This window comes from Macaca nemestrina, chromosome 1 (assembly GCF_043159975.1).
Source record: "Macaca nemestrina isolate mMacNem1 chromosome 1, mMacNem.hap1, whole genome shotgun sequence".
In the NCBI taxonomy this organism is placed as follows: domain Eukaryota; kingdom Metazoa; phylum Chordata; class Mammalia; order Primates; family Cercopithecidae; genus Macaca; species Macaca nemestrina.
In genome coordinates this window covers 55,829,775-55,844,097 of record NC_092125.1, presented here as the reverse complement: position 1 = coordinate 55,844,097, position 14,323 = coordinate 55,829,775, and the positions used below count along the sequence as shown (strand labels likewise).

General features: G+C 43.1%; 1 long non-coding RNA gene across 2 annotated transcripts in view; it reads left to right on the top strand.

The window, feature by feature from the left end:
- The window catches only part of LOC139358096 (uncharacterized), a 65,680-nt gene that overhangs the window by 42,601 nt on the left and 8,756 nt on the right, over positions 1-14,323 (top strand). Inside the window, exons 1-2 of one of the 2 annotated variants that reach the window (XR_011612409.1) lie at positions 6,553-7,098; positions 10,967-11,121. This is a non-coding gene — a long non-coding RNA (uncharacterized lncRNA). Of the gene's footprint in view, positions 1-6,552; positions 7,099-10,966; positions 11,122-14,323 lie in introns of those variants that run through there. The other variant, XR_011612406.1, reaches the window with a different exon arrangement.

The following is a 14,323-nucleotide window of genomic DNA, read 5'->3' as shown; positions in this document are numbered from 1 at the left end:
TCTCTCGATCTCCTGACCTCGTGATCCGCCCGTCTCGGCCTCCCAAAGTGCTGGGATTACAGGCTTGAGCCACCGCGCCCGGCCCATTTCTTATTTTCTAACACCAAAGAAGTTGATCAATTTACCTAGAATTATCCTGAAGATGGTCTCCGTCTCTAACTTGTGTTTTATGTCCCTGTCCCCCTCCAGGGGGTTTGTTTCCTTTAAATTCTGTGCAAAGTTTTACTTGTCTCTGGAGAATTCATAACTGTATATTTATCAGAGTTTGTTATTATCCCAGGATCCAGCCTCTTTTGTCTTATAGTTAATATCCCTAAACCTGGGTATTCAGGGTTTGTTGTTGTTATTGTTGTCGTTGTCGTTGTTGTTGTTGTTGTTGTTGTTGTTGTTTGAGATGGAGTCTTGCTTCGTGGACCAGGCTGGAGTGCAGTAGCGCGATGTCGGCTCACTGCAACCTCTGCCTCCCGGGTTCAAGCGATTCTCCTGCCTCAGCTTCCTGAGTAGCTGGGATTACAGGCGTGTGCTACCATGCCCGACTAATTTTTGTATTTTTAGTAGAGACGGGGTTTCACCATGTTGACCAGGCTGGTCTTGAACTCCTGACCTCAAGCGATCCATCCACCTCAGTCTCCTGAAGTGCTGGGATTACAGGCATGAGCCACCGCGCCCGGCTGGTATTCAGTTTTAATAACTTCAGCAGACCAGTCCAGTATAGACTTTGGCCCTCCAAATCTCATCAAAAAGCCAAAGTGGAGAAGTGCATTGGAAATACCTTTTGCCTTTATCTCATGAGGCTGAATGCAGTGCCAGCCAAATAGTAATCTCTGAATCAAGACAGATGTTAGTTCTAAGAGTTTAGACTTTTTAGACCCTTAAGGAGAAAGATAATCATTTTCCTAACTTCTTCCTTTGCAAGGCTATCTACCCCTGCCTTCCACAGAGTTAGCTTTTACATTACTATGCAAAATGTTTAAATTGCTCATGGAGTTAACCTTCCACATTATTATGCAGAATGCTTTAAGTTATTTATTTACCTCCTTTCCCAAACTCTACCACTATCCCTTTCTACACTGTGACCTCTAGTTCTAATAGGATTAAGGACCATGATCATTATAGTGATATTCTTCTCAATGGCTACTTCCTTAGCTACACTTAAAAATTTTTTTAAAAGGCCAAAGCTCTGACCTTCAAGCTTTTAAAGTCCTATGGTACTAGCCTTACAATGAAAAACAGCAGTCAGTATCTGCCCCATTCTTCCCCACTCCCTCTTCCCATTCCATTTAGCACCTTCCTTTTTTTTTTTTTTTTTTTTTTAGCTCTTTTATTTTATATATTTCCGTAATGTAAAAAAGTATGCCTAGTCTGCAACTTCTGGATTTTAGCTTTTTTGATATACCGATTGAGGATGCTGTGATGAGCTGCACCTTTAGGTATAAAAAGACTTACCCCCCTAGCTGTTGTGAGTGCTTCTGTCAGATAAGCCTAAGTTTTCAGGCATCGGTATCTGAAGAGAAACGCCTTTGCCAGTGCCACAACCTCTTCCCAGGGAGGCCTACATTCAATGAAGTTATATATACAGGAGCATAAATGACTAGTTCCCTTGCCCCAACTTGGGCCAAACAACTTTGTGAAACTATCCAGCATCACAGTTCCTATAGAATGAGCAAAGGCCTTCTTTGAGACTCTACTACAGCCCAGCTGCTCCTTCTGCCCAATTCTGCTTTTTTTCTCTTTCCAAAGAACATTCCCCAATAAACTTCTAGCATGTCGATCTCCGTCTCAGAGTCTGCTTGTGGGAAATTCAACATGGGGCATTACCCACTGACTTTCTGCTATGGTAAATAAGGATTTTTCTGTTTTGCACAGCACTTATCTATCCTCTGTCTCTATCACAGCTTCCCCTCATTTCACCTTCTTTATGTAATGATAGTGACATTTTTAGATAAATCAACATGCAATATAATCACAGTATAGGCCGGGCGCGGTGGCTCAAGCCTGTAATCCCAGCACTTTGGGAGGCCGAGGCGGGCGGATCACAAGGTCAGGAGATCGAGACCACAGTGAAACCCCGTCTCTACTAAAAATACAAAAAAAATTAGCCGGGCGCGGTGGCGGGCGCCTGTAGTCCCAGCTACTCAGGAGGCTGAGGCAGGAGAATGGCGGGAACCCGGGAGGCGGAGCTTGCAGTGAGCCGAGATCGCGCCACTGCACTCCAGCCTGGGCAACAGCGTGAGACTCCGTCTCAAAAAAAAAAAAAAAAAAAAAAAAATCACAGTATAATATTCATGGCTGAGTCTTATAGTTTACTCTATATTTTATTTCATATTCTTTTTTTTACTTGATGGCAAACAGTTGCCTCATATTTTTGTTTCCTTAGTTTTTGTACCAATTGTCTCATTCCAATATTAGAACTAATTCTCCTCTAAACATGTTCGTAAATATTAGCTATACTCAATCAGTTTTATATTCGTCTCAGAGACATTGCTCTTAGAGGCCTCTGTCCTGCTCTATTCTGGTCTTTTTCTATGTCTGCTGACTGCTGTTATCTTGGTATTTCTGTTCTCCATCATTCTGCAAATTCCTTTTACATTTTCCCTAAGTTGTACCCCTTGTTTCCTGAATCCTATATCTTTGTCTTTCTTGGTTTTATTGGGGCACATTCTCTAATAGCTTTCTGAAAAAGAGATCACAGGAGGTAAATTTTAAGAGCTTGTATTTCTGAAAATGTCTTTATTCTATTCTCATACTTGACTAATAGTTTGGTTGGGTATGGAATTTTAAATTCCTTAGAATTTTAAGGCATTTTTCCATTATCTTCCAGGGATGCTGGTAGAAGCAATGTGTGTGTGTGTGTGTGTGTATACATATATATATATATATGTATATATATATATTTAAAATATATATATATATATATTTTTTTTTAATATAGATGAGGTCTTGCTTTGTTACCCAGGCTGGTCTTGAACTCCTGGGTTCAAGAAATCTTCCCACCTTGGCCTCCCAAAGTGCTGGGATTACGGGTGTGAACCACCATGTCCAGACCTGGCTGCTAGTGTTTTGGAAAAGGGAGCCAGAGATAGCAACAATTAGTATGTCAGCTTTTCCTAATTCTCATTTTAAGTCTGAGGTGTCTCCCTTTTACTTTACCCTCCCCCCCAACCACATTAGCTCTGCCAGATGTACTTGAACCCCTGTGGTTTGACTGCACTAGAGAGTAAATGCATCTTCTGTTAGGAAGTCCTTTTTGTCTCATTGTATGAGGTAGGACAGATAAGGGTTAAAATTCCACTTACTTTAAAAGACTTTCAAGTCTTCTTCTTTTCAGTCTCATCCACAATCCCATCTTCTGAAGTACCCATTGCCTCCAATTCCTTTGTCTTTCCACAAATCTGCAATGGGAACTGGTTTTCATCTTTTGGACATTGATGCTTAAATTTCAGCTTTCTTTTGGACTCCTAAGTCAATTCCTTTTTCTGTTTCAAGATTTTATCTTTTGTATGCTGGCATATGTTATATTTTCTAGTTTATGTGTGTGTTTGCCATTTTTCCTCTTTGCGATCCTTGTAGCAGGGTTTGAGGAGGGAGTTGAAATACATTTTTGTTCTTCATATTTAAATGACAGTCTCTTCTATGTCTCCTTTTTTTTTTTTTTTCCATTTTAAATGACAGTCCGAGGGAGAGTATGTGAGTCTCATTCTTTTAGCTTCATATTCAAGGACATTATAAAGAGTATCATTTTCATTTAAAAGACATGGACACTGAGACTTCATGAACAGCCTGGTCATATAGTACAGTTCAGTATGAGTTAATTGTTACCCAAGAAGGCCCTGAGGTAAGAAAATACAGGATAGGAGGAGAGCATGATACTTAACATTCTTTGGATGAAATACATAGAACCTGAGGACACAAATAGGAAAGGCAAGTTTTGGCCTTTAACCAGTCTAAGAGAAAGAAGAAACAAATTGGATAAGCATGTCATCAAGAAGATTTCTTTTCTCCTTTTCAATGTTTTTCCCTCAATGCCTATGTGAATGCTGGATGAAAAAAAAATGAACTTAAATAAACAAATGCATTCGTACTGCTATTTTAGTATACATCAGTTTTGAATCTAGGATTTATGACTTGCTTACTTCAAAAGGGTAGAAGTAGTTTAATATGTTAAATAATACAAAATGAACCATGGGCTGAATATCTTCTATTTGCCCCTCTAGATGACTCCTTTAGTCTACTTTACTCTGCTGTCTGCTCTGGGAGACTGACTTGGATAAGTTTGTTGTTGCTGTTGTTGTTGTTGTTTGAGATGAAGTTTCGCTCTTATTGTCCAGGCTGTAGTGCAATGGTGCGAACTCAGCTCACTGCAACCTCCGACTTCCGGTTTCAAGCAATTCTCCTGCCTCAGCCTCCCAAGTAGCTGAGATTACAGGCTTGCACAACCAGGCCTGGCTAATTTTGTATTTTTAGTAGATACAGGGTTTCAACATGTTGGTCAGGCTGGTCTCAAACTCCTGACTTCAGGTGATCCGCCCGCCTTGGCCTCCCAAAGTGCTGGGATTACAGGCATGAGCCACTGCACCCGACCTGGATAAGTTCTTATACCAGCTGTTTTTTGTTGTTGTTGTTGTTGTTGTTGTTGGATCCAACCCAAGGAAAGCTGCAACAGGAGATCCAAGAAAGGGGAAATGAACAAGGTGTTTCTTCCTCTGACTCCCTGCTTGCAGTATCTTCTCCAGCTGCCTTTTTCCCTCTCCAAAGGAGATTGCTCTTTCGAGGCTCCGCATGTACAAGACACTCTCCTTACAGCCTACTCACCCTTCTTACCATTCAAATAGCATCTCCTGTTGCTTTGTGATTTTGTTTGGAAATACAGCTGGGGCTATGCCTGAACTTTCAAACAGGATGTAAAATGTTGACATTCTGAATTGTTGTAAACAACTTGGGCTGTGTGCCTCCGGGACTGATGTACTACACCGTGGAGAGAGGACTAGTTTTTGTTTTTTCTTTCTTTCCTTTTTTTTTTTTTTTTTTTTCTTAGATGGAGTTCAGCTCTTGTTGACCAGGCTGGACTGCAGTGGCATGATCTCGGCCTTCCGGTTTCAAGCAATTCTCCTGCCTCGGCCTCCCCAGTAGCCGGGATTACAAGCACCCCCCACCACCATGCCCGGCTAATTTTTGTATTTTTAGTAGAGACAGGGTTTCACCATGTTGGCCCGGCTGTTCTTGAACTCCTGACCTCGTGATCCGCCTGCCTCGGCCTCCCAAACTGCTGGGATCACAGGCGTGAGCCACTGCACCCTGGCGAGGACTGGCTTTTCTTGGTTTTTTTCTTGTCTCTGGGTCCATGACTGAGGGATCCAAGTTACAAATATGTGAATTTAGTGAGTGTTTTAATGACTCTTCCTTCACACCCTCATGCCTAACAACTAAACTAAATGGATATGCTTCTATTGTGCTGGCATTGGCTAAGTACATATTTTGCAGATTGATTGACGTGAGAGGACTAAAATAACAACGAAAAGCCTCTATTCTTGAGGATGTGTAGGATTCCAACGAGGACGTCTTTCCACCTATTTCTACATATGCCACCTTCTTAGGGGCTAAGAGGGGAGACCGAATCCACATTGATTCACGTAAATTACATCATGTAGTCTGAGATTCTAACACAATATTGAAGCAAATCTACCTGTAAATTGGTCATTAGGCAAAGGCTTGTTAGAAATGTGAGACAGTAATACGGGATGACAAAAAGGTAAGGTTCAAGGCAGTTTAAGTGAGATCAATGGTAAAATTTTTATGGACTCACGGGTTATTTAAGTCAATTTTCGAAGTTAGCCTGTGCCATAAAAATGATGTCAAATTTCCTTTCTAGGCTATTCTATATCATAGCTGTTTTATTTAAATTAAATTTGCAAAAAAAATTCTACAAAACTGCTTGGTATTTATTAAAATCTAAAAACCAAACATTTAAGAGAAAAAAGTTAGCATTAAAATAGATGATTTTCATTCTAGAAATTGTAAGTTCAGTCACTGATAGAAATAATGATTTTTAGGGGTGATAGTTTAAAGAACTACTGATAGGAACACCCCAGATATCTGATATATTTATTTTTGCATGGATAACGTGCCTGATGATAGAAGACTGTATTTATTCTGTCAATTTGTGAATATAAAACACTATGGACTAGTTACATAGATGTTGTTCACTAGAATATATCAGGCAAAGATTTTGAATGTAGATACCAAGCACCGCAGGTAACAGGTGTGCTGGAAACATGTTAATTGATGGCCCTCCTAGTGTAAATGCATGGTGAGAGATCATGATTATTGTACGTTTCCTGTGGTGCTGCAGAGGAAATACAGGTTTAAGTGCAACTGCAAAGATTCTGACATAGTGAAATGCTTGAAGAAAAAGTAAGCTTTTTGGTACACTTATCAAAAGAAAAGTAAGCTTTTTTGTGTACCTAAAGAACAAAGCACTATTTATGTGAAAGCAAAAGCTGATTGCCGTTGGTCATATTGGTCAAAGTTCTATTGAGGAATTTGTCAGTTAACTGGAGTTTTTAACATCAGAGCTTAGCTACTGTATCCATAAACTCATGATCATGCATGAGAAACCGTGAGGGCGTAGCTGCTGCCAAACTCCAAAGATGATGTGACAAGAGACCAAATTTCATCAACAACACCCTGAGAGGAGCCGGTCGGCCAAAGGGAACAGCAGGGGAAACCCCTACCACTTAACGCAGAAAATGCTTATAACAGCTCCGCTCCACCTCTACATTTGCCACATCTGCTGCAAAATACTTCATCAGGCTGAAAGGCGAGGTGTGACTAAGGGGCAGCACCAACATGATCTACAACTGTGAGAGGTTCACAACTCATTGCTCTATGGAAGTACAGAAGACATATTTTTCAAACAAAACTTAACTGCTTTCTAACAACAAATACTAGGGTTATGTGGTTCAGTCACTATGGTTTTTAAATACCTAGAAGCTAGGAAAATAAGTACTCAAAAACAGTACTCAAAAAGAGACGAATGAATGAAATGCTAAATAGGTTTGGTAAAATTTGGGAGAAAGGAGAAGCAGAAGAGTCTGGAAGGTACGGAACCTTGTATTTGAAAAGGTTAATCTGATGCCTTTGTGAGAAATCTCTAAACTTTACTTGACTGATGTATCCTTATTACTTGCTGAGGAATGCTCCTTTTCTCCCCATCCTCAAACTATTAGAACAATAAAATAATTAAGCATTCATATTCTAAGCCATTTTGATTTTATGGATTAAAATCTTTTTACAGAAAAAATTCATATTCAGTTAATATTCATATTCATTTTTCATTTCAGCTTTTAGCTTTTTAATTCATTCAAGCATCATTTTATGCATTGAGCTGAATGCCTTTTATCAAACTCTTATGGAAACAAAGTTTTACAAATAAACCCCATCCTGGAAACGGTAAAATCCAGAGTCTTAAAAGTTTCAGAATAACAATAATAGTTGTGCTAAATCCCTATTGATTTCAGTTGGCATGGCACCGGTTCAAGAGGCTGAAGAAGAAACCTAGAGTCAGGAAATGAGACATGGGGTTTCATTTTGACATACACAGAAGAAGGCCCAGCGGCGGCAGGCTTGGTAGGAGAACGGCAACTTCTTGCAAAAGGCATGCAGTTTATATAGCATTTTCACTTAACACTCTTTCCCTAACAACTTCCACCTGTCGACCTTTATTTAATGCAAAATTCAGGGCCTTGAGCTTCTGTATGGCCAGTGTTCCATGGGGAAATGGGGGGTGGAGGGCTGTATGGTGCCTCATAGATAAGGAATGGATCTGTGGATTTGCCACTTCTGGATTCCCTTAGCTCAGAACTCCAAACATACATTCACGTGCATCTGCCATACAGGGTCAATCTCAGGGTATGCCCAAGTCAAGTTATCACGGTCAGGTGTGTCTACCACGCAGCAGCTTATCATTCTTCCTTTCCTTGCCTGGTGGTTGTCACACTATTGTATTAATCAATCAGTAAACATTTACTGAATATCAAATGGCCACCAAAGAGGGGGGACACACACACACACACAAAGTAGATATCATAGTTCCTGCTCCTAAGGTATTTATAGTTGGAAGTGCTTAAATTATTGTATATATAATAAAGCAAGGAGCAGTTAAATATTGAACAGCTAAAGATTGGCTAAAAGTGCTGTAGGAACACAAAGGAGAGACATATTACTATTGACTGAAAGTAGTGGAAGGAGTTTTTATGGAGGAGAGAAGACCTGAACTGGACCTGGAAGGATGGGTAGGAGGGAGAGGCAGGGTCATACAAATGGGATGGGTCAGCAGGAACACAGGCATGGAAGCTGGAAGCAAAACAATGCTGATGCTTGCTTCTTACTTCCCCATTAGAAGCCAAAGTGAGGTGTGACTCTCACAGCAAGTAACTGACTGTAAGTACCAGGCTATTAATACATGAGGAGAAATGCTGTTTCAGTAAATAGATAGGTGGCATTATTGTTCAGACTAATTTAAGTCTTTATGTTGCTTGCCTGCAACAGGTGTGCTGAAGATACTTAATTAGTGATTAAAGAAGCTCTCATCAATATGGGAATAATGCTGCAATGAATATAGAAATGCATACATCTCTTGAACATACTGATTTCATTTCTTTTTGTTATATACCTAGTGGTGCAATTAATTGCTGAATCATATTGTAGCTGTATTTTTATTTTTTTGAGGAACCTCCACACCATTTTCCATAAAGGCTGTACCAATTTACATTCTCACCAACAGTGTACAAGGCTTCATTTTTCTCCACATCCTCACCAACATTTGCTATTTTTTTGTCTTTTTGATGATAGCCATTCTAACAAGTGTGAGGCGATATCTCATTGTGGTTTTGCTTTGTATTTCCCTGATGGGATAGTTTTCTTAGTTTCTTTTTCAGATAGTTCACTGTTAGTGTATAGAAATGCCACTGATTTTTGCATGCTGATTATATATCATACAACTTTGCTAAATATGCTTCTTAGTTCTAACTGTTTTTTGGTACATACTACCATCTGAATGTGTCCCCCAAATCATATGTTGAAACTTAATTGCCAGTGTGATAATATTAAGAGATGGGCCTTTAGCAGATGATTAGGTCATAAGAGTGAAGCCCTCATAAATGAATTAGGGACTTTATAAGAGTTTAAAGGGAGCATCCTAATCTTTTTTGATATTCCACCTGCTGCCATGTGAGGACACAGCAGCAAAATGTCATCTTGGAGGCGGGGCAAGTCTTCACCAGATACCTAATCTTCTGGTACCACGATCATGGACTCTCCAGCCTCCAGAACTATAACAAATAAATTTCGACTGGGCGTGGTGGCTCACTCCTGTAATCCCATCACTTTGGGAGGTCAAGACGGGCAGATCACCTGAGGTTGGGAGTTCGAGACCAGCCTGATCAACATGGAGAAACCCTGACTCTACTAAAAAATACAAAATTAGCTGGGTGTGGTGGTGCATGTCTGTAATCCCATCTACTCAGGAAGTTGAGGCAGGAGAATTGCTTAAACCTGGGAGGTACAGGTTGCAGTGAGCCGAGATCACGCCATTGCACTTACACTCCAGCCTGGGCAACAAGAGCGAAACTCTGACTCAAAAAATAAAAAGAAATTAAAAAAAGAAATTTCTATTCTTCATCAACTACCCAGTTTGTCATATTTTGTTATAGCAGCAGGAAAAGATGGATATAGTGGAGTCTTTAGAGTTTTCCATATATAAGATTATGTCATTGTCAAACAGAGTTAATTTTACTTCTGTTCTGATTTGGGTGCCTTTTATTTCCTTTTCTTGCCTAATTGCTCTGCCTAGGACTTACAGCATTATATCAAATAGAAGTGACAAGAGTGGACATGCTTGTCCCTGATCTTAGAGTAAAAGCTTTCAGCTTTCTATCGTTGAATCTGATGGTAGCTATGGGTTGTCACATATGGTATTTATTACGCTGAGGTGCAATCCTTCCATACCTAATTTGTTGAGAGTTTTTTTTTAATCATAAAAGGATGTTGAATTTAGTCAAATTCTTTCCCCCTATCTATTTAGATAATAATATGATTTTTGCCCTTCATTGTGTTAATGTGGTATATCACACTTACTGATTTATGTATCACACTTGCATCCTGGGGATAAATCCCACTTGATCATGGTATATGATACTTTTAATGTGCTGTTGAAATTGTTTTGCTAGTATTTTGTTGAGTGGCTTTTAGGATGATTTTTGCATTGATGTTCATCATGAATATTGGAGTATAATTTTATTTTCTTATTATTTTCTTATTTTTTTATTTTAGAGTCTCGCTCTTTCTCTAGGCTGGAGCGTAGTGGCGCCATCTCGACTCACTACAACCTCCACCTCCCAGGTTCAAGTGATTCCCCTGCTTCAGCCTCCCAAGTAGCTGGGATTACAGATGTGTGCCACCATGCCCAGCTAATTTTTGTACTCTTAGTAGAGACGGGGTTTCACCATGTTGGCCAGGATGGTCTCGATTTCTTGACCTAGTGATCTGTCTGCCTCAGCCTCCCAAAGTGCTGGGATTACAGGCATAAGCCACCGTGCCTGGCTATAATTTTATTTTCTTAAAATGTCCAAAGTCTGACTTTGGTATCAGGATAAATTCTGGTCTCATAAAATGAGTTTAACAGTGTTCCCTCCTCCTTAATTTTTTGGAATAGTTTGAGAATGATTGACATTAATTTATAATTGTTTGGTAGAATTCACAGGTAAGGCCATTAGATACTCAGCTTTTCTTTGATAGCAGATTTATTTAAATTATAAATTTATTATCTTTGCTCCGTGTTGATCTGTTTAGACTTTTATATCTTTGTGATTCAGGTTTGGTAGGTTGTAAGTTTTCAGGAATTTATCCATCTTATCTAGGTTATCCAACTTGGGGAAATATAATTATTCATAGTGGTCTCTTGTTACAGGATTCTCGGGGTGTCAGTTTGCCAGCCAGAAACCTCTGTGAGCAGTGGTGACTTTGCCCAAGTTTTGCTCAGGCCCACTGGGCTCATTCTGCCCACTTGGCCTGGCAGGCTGCTCTCAGCTTGTGCTACTGGCCTGGATCCCATGCCTACCAAAGGTGAGTCAGGCACGGAGCAGCAAGGGGGTGTGTGAGTGAGCATGGGGTCCGGTCACTGCACACAGCCAGGTATACTGGCTGCAGCAGCATAGGCAGCTCCAGGCAGCGGTATGGGCACTGGCTCCCTGTGAGGCTGTGGCTGGACCAAGTGTACCACAAGCACCTTCCATGGCTGACACTGGAGAATGTGATGGTGCCTGTAAGCTTGGAGACACCAGGTACCACAGAAATTTCTGTGAGCAGTGATGCCTTTGCCCAAGCTCTGCTGAGGTCCACTGGGCTCGTTCTACCCACTTGGTCCTCTGTGGCTGGTTGCTCCATCATCCCTTCAAGTCTGGCTGAGTCCAGGGCTTTTACGGGCCTCAGCAGGGAGGAAGTATGTGCTGATTGGTCCGTGGGTGGCCATAGGTGGGCCCAGAAAAAGCAACACAAGTTCCCACTCTGGTCCATAGGACTGCCAGCTCAGCCCCTAGGCTTCAGGCCCCCCCTGGGTGGAATTTCACTGGAGACTCATCCCTTCTGCCCAGGAGCCTGTCTGCCTCCTGCCACCATTCCTGTCAACCAGGCTGTTCATGCAAAGGAGTGCCTGCAGGCCAGCATTGAGCTGCTTTCAGCACCCTCTGGCCTCTCTTCCATATTCATTGTGCCCAAAGTCTGGAGGAAGCCAAGGCAGTAGAGAGCTGGCATGTCAGTACTGCCCTGAGTGTGCTCACACCCAACTGGGCTGTGACAGCACCCAGGCTCAGCCCCAACCTTGCTCTGAGATCAGAGTGGGCACTGGGAGTGGGGAGAAGGTAGGCAGTGGGAGCAGACACCTCCAAGCCTGCATTGGAAAGGGGAAGTCTTCCTGGGCCCCCAAGAGTGCAGAAATTCCTGGGTTCACAGTTGCAACTTGGGCAGCTGCAACTGTGCCTGGGAGGGTGAGGCTTCTACCTGCCTGCAGCTCTGCTGGCTTGATGGAGCGTGGCACCGTCCCAGGACCATTTCCACCTCAGGGCCCCTGTATGCCTGCCCCTCCTTACCTGATCACACTGCTCCTCCACTGGTGGGTGACTCAGCCTGGCCCCATTGCAGAGGCTCCCTCGCTGGTGGGCAACTTGGTCCATCCCCATCACAGTGGCTCCCAGGGGCAGACTCCAGGGACTGCTTGCCTCCTTTCCACATTTTCCCCGTGGTGGTGGCAGGCGAAGTGAAGGTGGCATGGTGTCCCTGGCCAACCCTGCACAAATAAACCTGACACTCTCGGGGCCGGCCCCATGAGTCCCGGCTGCACCTTCAGCCAGGTGTGCTCACAGGCTCCCAAGACGCAGCAGGGAGCGAAGTTGAGGCTGTGGCAGAGGCTTCAGGACTGGGAGCAGGTCCTGCCCAGTCCCGCAAGGGTGGGGGTGGCACGGTTAGCTGCCTTGGGGACCTGGGGCACATGGGTCCCACTGACACCACTGCTGATCCTCCCGCCACCTATGCCTCTCTGCTGCAGACAAGATGATGCCAGCTCTCTGGACAGCCCACCACTGCCATCATTCAGGTCCTTTATACTTCTGTGGTATTAGCTGCATATCTCCTCTTTCATTTATAATTTTATTTACTTGAGTCTCTTCTCTCTTTTTTTGTAAAATTATTCTAGCTAAACATTTGTCAATTTTATCTTTCAAAAAAGCATCTCAGTTATATATATATGTCTCTATTCCTTTGATTTTTGCTCTGATCTTTATTATTTCCTTTCTTCTACTAACTTTGGAAATCACTTATTCTTTTTTTATTCTCATGATATAATGTTAGGCTGTTTATTTTAAATCTTTCTTTTTCATAATGTGGGTGTTTATTGCTATAAACTTCCATCTTAGAACTGCTTTTACTGCATCCTTTTCCTTTGTTTCAAGATTTTTAAAATTTCTTTTTACCCCATGCCGGGGCTCTCAGGCTGGCATCAGCTCTGGACTCCCTTGGAACAGAGTTCTCGGAGAGGCAGGCTACCATGTTTGCTGTCCCACAGCCCTTGCCACTCTTGCTTCAGGCTCTGGAGGGTACATGGTGATTAGGGACTGGTGTAGACTCCCAGCACAACACAGCCACCCCTTGGAAAAGTGGTAGACTATTCATATAGGTCCCCATACCCACTTCTCACTGGACGGGGCTGGGACTCCAGTACAACTACCCTGTCCCCTGCCTGAACACTTCAGTTGGAGGTGGCTTTGCATTTCTCTGAAGAGGAAATCCCAGAGTCAACCCGCAACCCATCTGCCTTTGCAGCTGCAGTGGTACTGCCCTAACTACCCTCAGGCTGGGGTAGGGACAAAGGGCCTAGTTGATATGCTGGCACCTCCAGCACACTGTAGCTACCACATGGAGAGGAGTCCAGTCTCTCTTTCTTGTGAGTCCCCACTCCCAATTCTTCACTAGGCAGGGCCCACTGCTTAGGACCACAGATGAGTCACCCCACACATAGCTGAGCACACTGGAAGTGACTCTGAGATTCCCTGGGGACAGGCTCCCAGAGGTAACCAAAAGCCCCTCCTCTACAGCCACAGCAGCAGGTCTCCTCCTGCTGCCCTTGGTCTAGGGAATAAACAAAGAGCCTGAGGGCTTTACCTGCACTTACAGCATGCTACAGTCACCATCCTGAGAGGAGTACAGGCTATCTTCCCTGTGAGCCCTCGACCCCCAACTCCTCAACAAGTGGAGTCCCCAGCTCAGCCCAGCAGCTCAGCTGCCACACTTCCCAGCTGAACATTCCGTGTAGCAGCAGCTCTGCATTTCTCTGAAGTGGAGCTCCCAGAAGCCCCTCTGCCAGTACCACTGCAGTGGTACTGCCCTTGCTGCCCTCAGACTAGGGAAGGAGCAAAAACCCTGAGTCCTTTTTTTTTTTTTTTTTTTTTTTTTTTTTTTGAGACGGAGTCTCGCTCTGTCGCCCAGGCTGGAGTGCAGTGGCGCGATCTCGGCTCACTGCAAGCTCCGCCTCCCGGGTTCACGCCATTCTCCTGCCTCAGCCTCCGGAGTAGCTGGGACTACAGGCGCCCACAACCGCGCCCGGCTAATTTTTTGTATTTTTAGTAGAGACGGGGTTTCACCGTGGTCTCGATCTCCTGACTTTGTGATCCGCCCGCCTCGGCCTCCCAAAGTGCTGGGATTACAGGCGTGAGCCACCGCGCCCGGCCAACCCTGAGTACTTTAACCACCCCTCCAGCAAGCCACAGTTACTCTA